Consider the following 7,664-nt stretch of genomic DNA (forward strand, 5'->3'; position numbering starts at 1 on the left):
TTGCTACAGACTGTAGATGAAACTCGTGTTTCTTATGGCTTTGCAAGAAATTTCATTGAACCAATCTCTTGTTGTGAACCAAGGTGCTATATGCAGAATGAAGCTGCCTGGGATCAGCTGAGGAGGCAGAATAAGCACAGTAACACCGCAGTGAAGCAAGGAGATGCCATCAAAATGCATGCTAGGTCTTAAGTTTATTCTTCAGCTTCAGTGGAGAAGCTACCTTTGAAAGAATGTGGTAGAGTCTGGGGAAGGGCTGTGTGGAGGAGCACAATGTCCAAAGTGCCCAAAAAAGCACCTGAACTTGCTTGAACTTGCACCTCTTCTTGCTAAATAAAGTTGCAGAGGGAAGAAGGGAGAAAAAGGGAGAAGCAGTACGTGTACACAAGGTACCAAACTTGCCAAAACAGCAGTCTCAGAAATGATGAATTTAGTCACAGACTATTCTGGCAGTGTGAGAACAGCAAGACTGGGCATGTGATTGATGAAACAGCTTTTACTGGGAATTAGCATTTGTGGTGTTAAAATTCAAATACAGCCTGTCTTGGAAATCAATTTGTTAATGTGTGTCTGTTTTGGAGAAGGTAAATCTATTACTCAGCAGGTGTTCTTTATAAACCTCAAATCCTCTGGTGTTCTTGAGAGATGGCTTTAATTCTGCATTCTTAATCCATGGAAAGGGAGAGAGAAAAAAATAATCACCTGCTCTGTGATAAGCCAGAAAGGAATAGTAAAGGAGTAAGCCTAGTGGGAGAAAGTATGGGGTGTTGAATAAGGGACAGTTAAATGGCTTTGATGTTGCTGCTGGCAGCGTGCCTGATGGGCACAGGAAAGAACAGTTTTCAAGTTATTCAGCATCATCAAGAATAACAGAAAATGCATCTCTATCAGTACAGAAGAACACTGATGTGGCTGGAAGTTTTGGAATCTGTCATAAGGAGCTTCCAGAACACCCTGCCTGTGGCACTTTCCTGTCAAATCCCTATTTTTCATATTTAGGGCTTATTTTATTCAAACGAAAGCTGGAATTTTAGGGGTAAGCACAGAGCAGCAGGCTGCTTTTGGTCAGACTGGTTTGTTCCAAGAGAAAAAAAAATGAGCAGCAAACAAGCTTGGGGTGCTGGCAGGGCGTCTACCTCCCTCCCTGCTCCTTCACAGGGGCTGCAGCAGTGCTGCGGGAAGGGGCTGCCTGCCTGGGGCTGCCTGGCCGGGGCCGCCAGCGCCGCGCCACTGCTCAGAGCAAGGTATGGAAAGGGCCCACGTCAGACATCGCCACGCTGGGGGGGCCGCTGGCGTGTCCCCTCCGGTAACTTCACCTCTGGTGTGTACAGGTCGGCTGTTCTGCAGATCTCGGCTATTGCCATGGCTGGAAGATGGTGGGTTGAATGACTTAGAGTTAAATTTGAGTTGTCTGTTCAAACGTTAATGTGTTGAACAAGACTAAACATAGGGGTTGTGACTCTGAATTTATAGACTCTGAATTTGTTAAAAAACAAAACCACACGAAATGTAATAGTGACATGGGTTTTAAAAATGTGTGACTTGTTAGCTGGATTACACTTCACTGAAAGCACCGCAGTGCTCTGGCTCATCCAGAGCGACTCATTTGTGGTGCAATGAACTGAAGTATTTGTCAATCTCCTTTCATCAATACTTTGTGAACAGACAATAATTACGTTACGACTGGCACGTGACCCCACAAAGCTGCTCTTCTGCTTCTTCTTCCCACTGCAAAAGAAATAATCCTTTTGGGGATGGATCTTTTTTTTTTTTTTTTTAATTTAATCTGCAATTTGTCCTAAACATTCAACATTGTATCTGTAAATGAACGTACAGATGCTTATGAATACACATTTTGCAGCAGCCCATTCAACATTTGCACAGCATATATTATTAAAACAGTTGTGTAGCCACACAGGGGGATTCTCATTGTCCTCTGAGTTTCTTCCACTGGGGGATCTGCCACCCTGCATGAGGATTGTACAGTTTTCATATGAAAAGGGCCCAACTTCTGTCTTGCCATGCTGTTACAAAAGCAGCTATGTGTAAAGCTGAAAAATGATGACCATTGACCATTATCTGTTTCTCAGGACATGACAAAATTTTAAGTTGCAATCTCTTTGCTTCACCCCCCAACGCAAAAAAAAAAAAAAAAAAAAAGAAAAAACACAAGTGAAAGTTTTTGCTTCAATAAAACTGAAACATGCATTTCAGTTCTGATTTCTGAAAAAAAAATAGATAATTTTATGTCACAACCATGAAATCTCTTTCAAGAGCTGTTCACAACAGGAAATGGAAATGATTCCTTCAGTTTCCAAAGATGTTTTGATGCTACCAGAATGTTTAATATATTTTTTACAAAGTATAACTGAAACTGTTTCTTCAAAAAACGGTATCATACAGTCCTGATGCAAGTTCTTCGCACATCTCTTACTCCTTTGCATTTCCGGAGATTTACCCAATCCCTCCTGTCATCTGTGACTTACAGAGTAAGCGTATCTGTTATTATAAAATGCTAGCAAGCTAAATAGCTGAAGATTACAAAGGAACAAGTGCCTGACTTGCTCAAGGTCAAAGAGGCAGTGAACTGGTCAGGCCAGGACTAGAACCCACAGTGCCTTGGAGTCGGTCCTTTTTCTGCAGCCATTGGTACTGAATCAAGACAGCCTTCCGAAAAGTGCCAAGGAACATCTCGAAGTTTTAGCACAACAGCTTCCACTTTCTCCTGAGCCCAAACCTCCTCTGGCTTCTACAGGCCTCCTTGTCCTTCTACACTCCGTCTAAAGACTTGGCTGCAAGCTTTTTTAACGGAATAGCTCATAGCTCTTGTTTTTCTCTCTGCAAGCTTTAGAGATCCTCAGCTTGTGGGTGTTTTGTGAGTCAGGCTGGAAGAACCAGCCAGGATCCCTTGGCAATGCTAATCGCCAGCCTGAGCAGCCCAGCGTGTGATGAGATGCCTCCAGCTATTGTAATCATGGCTCTGATGCTTTCGATGCCATTGCAGATGTATAGCTCAGAAATGGCTTCCTCGTGGGCGCTCTTTTCCTGGGATGAATGGTTTCCACAGGCTGGAGGGTTCAGTGTGAAATTGCAAATTGTAGATGTAATAAATATCAGGTTTTACTGTTGTTTTATAAGCAGGCCTCTGGGAAATCTGCTGCTGGTGTCACGGCTGAGTTATGTGATTTCCCTCGGGTGAAGCTGTACAAAGGTTTGATAAAACTGATTGCCATGTTTCATTAGCCAACACATTCCCGGCAGGCCCATCATCCATCATACCATCCAATCATTGTCAGCAGTGATTCAGGATGTGAGACGCGGCTGCATATTTCACCTATTTGAGAAATTCAGATAAATCACTGTGAAGGTAAGTCACCGTGTTCAGATCTGTGTTAAAAAACTGAAGACTGTTTACAAAGCTCACATTAGAATTAGAGGGTTTGTGGGGAAAGGAGTCTTGAATTATTCAGCTCAGCCAAGGTAATACAATGGGTGGAAACATTCAAGGGCACCAGCTGAGATAATATCATAGTTAATGCCTACATACCACAGCCTAAGGCACTATAAGGAAGCAGCCATCATTCTGAGAGCCTACAAAAGGCTTCAGGTATAAATTGCTGCTAGCTATATGATTTTCTAAGAATTTAAATAGAAATAGGTGATGTTGGCTTTTCAGTGACACACAGGCATTTCATTCTTAATTCCAAATTTTTCAAAATTCCATTTTGCCCAAATAGAATCTGATCAAACCAAACACCTTCTCAGATTTTGCCCGTTTTTAATCGGTCTTGCAAACAATTCAGCAATAACCTACTACCCATATCCTGATCCATACAACCACTTCAGTAGGTCTGTGGTCTCCGTCAGCTCTCTAGCTATGCAAGGATGCTGTACTATGGCTTTCTTATTAATCCTTTTCTCTTAGGCTGCTTTCCACTGCTTTATTTATCTGACTCTCCAACCCCCCATTGTGTCAGTACTGCTTCATGAGTGCAGCTGTTTGTTGGGTACATCCCTGCATACCCACCAGGACCCATTTCACTGACCACTGCTCCTAGGGTATCCTGCTTCTCTACCCCTCCCTCCCTCTCCATCTCCCTGTTCTCCTCCACCTTGAACTGTCCCTTTGGGTGATTTGTAATGTCAAGCTTTAATGCCTCTTCTCTCTAAACTGTGAATTTTAGAAAAACAGTGTATTTGTTTTAAAGGTGTGTTGCCATGACAATGCCACATCTGGGTCTTGTAAATATTTGGGAAGTGCATATTATTACCAGGGGAAAATGAGGCTGACTGCAGTTATGTATTAGGTGCCTGTTCATAACTGGACACCTTCATATAACTGAGAGGGTTTGGAGTGAGTGGCGTGGGATGATGCTTGGGTGGAACAGGCCATGCTCGTGTGCTGCCGTGGTGTCCAAGAAGGCATTAAAGCACATGTTCAGAGAAATCAGGATCGGTGATTTATGCCATGAATACTGCCAACTCTGGAGAAATCAACTAAATTATGAAAAAGTACAAGCCTCTCTTTCAGACCACCTTCTACTGAGTTTTCTACTGAATTTTTTGGCTCAGTGTCTGGCCTTTTTTGGAAGTTGGCACCTGCAGTGTGAACTGAAGGGGGCGGTTTCCCGGGAAATGCACCTTGCTCAGCAGCCCGCTTGCCTCCCCTGACATTTCTTCTGCGGAGAGCATGTCCCTCCAGCTCCCCTCAGGCATACAGACCCTCCAGGGACACCGTCCCTCGCACACCCCAGCACCCATTCCTCCATGAAGCCCCTCTGGCGGTCCCCACCCTGGCACAGCCCGGCAGGCAGCAGGCAAGCACACCTGGCCTCTCCTTAGTGCTCCTGTGAAGAGGGTCTCTCTCCACTGCCCACCTCCTTATTTTCACAATGCTGGTAAGAAATGCATGGGTTTGAGTCTCCCACTTTACTGTCACATTTGGCCGACTTCAGCGTATGTGCGCTACGCAGTCACCTCAGCCCCATTTTGCCAGGAGCTCAGGCCATGTGTTGAAGATAACATCAACCCTCTCATGTTTCAGAAGAGCACTGTGGTAACATTTGTGGTGATTTTTACAGTGATAACATTTATTTAAGTGCTTTCTATCTAAAGGTCTGCAAGCACTCTACCAGTACTACTCGATTACATACCCGGCTGGACTGTCCTACACCCACACCTGTACTCCAGAAAGGTGCCACGGCTGCTATAGGGAAGAACCACTTTCTGCCTGAACAGCTAACTCTTCTAGCAATTACTGAAACAATTGCTGATACAGATTCTGTTTCCTGTGTCTGCAAAGTAGACAGTTTGTCACCTCTTGGTGGCTAAGCTCTCAGTCCTTATCTAGCTATTACTTAAACTGAAAGTTTTAAATCTAGATTGGATTGATGAAGCCCCAGATTCATTCACTCACCCATTTTTATCTCTCTCCCACAGTACTGGATGTATAATCAGCCATTTTCCTCACATGTTCCTCACTGCTTTGCAAGCCTTGTGAGCGTTCGTCGGCTCACCTGGAAGCTATACATATTTATTCTGGCACTTGCTTTTAGATTACTTTCCCTCCATGCAGAAACCAGCATCATTTATAAATGTTCAGAGAAGCCTGGGACCCTTCAGCTTGTTCTCAGTCATTTCAGCCCAAGGGTAACTCCGCAAATGAGTATGTCAGAAATAATTCCTTTTGCTAAGAGCTATGCAACAAGTTATGAGCTCTTTCTTTGCGGTTAAGGAGTCTTTTAAAAGTTCAAAAAGCAATGATTTCTGAGACTTTCCTGTCTGCTCAGCCCTTACCATTTCCAGGTGCTGAATAATTGGGCTGTGACTGTAAGGCACATGCACATGTAAGGCATTGTACAGACTTCCAGGGTCTGATGGCAGCTGAGATTTCACTCTGCTTGTCTGTAAAAACACGTGTAGAAAATACTTACTACCAAAAAGATAACCACGTAGTTGGAATTTTCTGTTCCAATACATTAAAAATGCTCCTCATGTTAAGCCCTATCCGGACTCATCTTACTTGCACGAACTAGCATGTACACACCTCCTGTTAAACCAGCCATGGATATGAATGCTCTACACAAAATAATTTAAATGAAAGCTCACTCAGGAGGTTATGCTTTGAAATGTAGTTTAGGGGAGAAGGAAACCAGGCATTTTAAAGTCTGATGAACCCCACTTGAAGGTTTACATATGTTCATTTGCACCTTTCTGGGGTCTATAATTAGACTGCAAGATGAAAGCAATTGCCCAGTTTTCTGCAAGCTAAAGATAAACAAATTACTAAACAGAATGGAGGAAAGTCAGCTGATTCCTGTGTATTTTGTTTTAAAGTAATGGAAAAGAGATTCTACTCTGTGAATTGGAAAAGAAATAATTTGTTTTAGGTGATAAAGAATCTTTCCAACGGGCCATCTACCTGTGGCATTTGTTTTTTTGTAGCTAAAACATCCTGAAAATACAAAAATGACACATTTAACTGTCAGTGAGGAAGCTCCTCCCTGGTATTCCCTCAGTTATGTGTTATAGCACTACTCAGCTGGCTATGAAAAAATGTGGTTAGCTAAACTTGCAGAGCATAGTTAAGTGAGGCAACACAGAATTACCTGCATGAAAGTTTTCAGGGTCTTTGTCAGGGAAGGAGGCTCCCAGAACAAACCTAGTCATGAATCAGAATTGCATTTCATCTGAGTGGTTTCCAAGTAGACATCTCCCAAGCAGTGATCTTAGTTTATCTCACACCTCTATGAGAGACCTACATGATGACCCACGGTTCCATTGTCTGCTGGCAAATTGTGGTGAGCTGCCAGATGCAAGTACCCAAAACTTCTGACAAACCATGCATGGAGGGAGCCAAGGATTCCTCTTCAAAACTAGACTCCTAGAAAGTAGTCAGACACCAGTGAGTGGCTTGGGAAAGACAAGCCCCTCACCTACCAACATGGGTTGGTACTCAGCCTACTCCTGAAGAGTCTTCTAGGTCTGGCAAGTGGGGAACATTCATTACACTTATTAAGAGTAGACTGTTTCTACTTAACTAAGACTGTGATCAGAGAAAAAAGAACTTACAGATTCTCGCAGCTAGTCAAAATGTGCCATCACTTTACAAATCTATATTTGTTCACAGTTGTCAAGGAACAGGATAAAATTTATCATCATATTAACTGAAATATTGAGGAATGTGCTCTAGAAAAACTGTTTTATCCTGTTCCTAGGCTTCAGGGAGCTTTATCAGAACAGAGTTAAGAGAAACTGCTGAATTCCCCAACTCTCATTTCTTGCAGCACTGAGTGAAACCCAAACATTGATTCCCTGTGTCATGATGGGTGGCAGCATCTCAATAAATATCACAAGAAAAAAAAAACATAGCTTAGATAAGGTGTGCAACTTATCATGTATTCCAAGTTCTACCAGATTGCTATTTTATCTCCTTCCTACATATATTTTCTAACTTCTCTAATATACAAATAAAATTCAAGTCTGGCAGAGATAAGGTGTCTCATATGTCATTCTGTATGGGCAAGTGCAAGATATTTCCTGGCAAGCGTATTTTATCAGGCACAGTCACATATTGACGAGGAGGTAGCTCATCTGCAGAAAGGCAGGACTGGGAGGGAAAAATTCCCATGCCACACGAACCTGGAGAGTACTAAGTTGTTGCT

The sequence above is a fragment of the Anser brachyrhynchus genome, assembly GCF_964034855.1.
Source record: "Anser brachyrhynchus genome assembly, chromosome: 13".
Classification (NCBI taxonomy): domain Eukaryota; kingdom Metazoa; phylum Chordata; class Aves; order Anseriformes; family Anatidae; genus Anser; species Anser brachyrhynchus.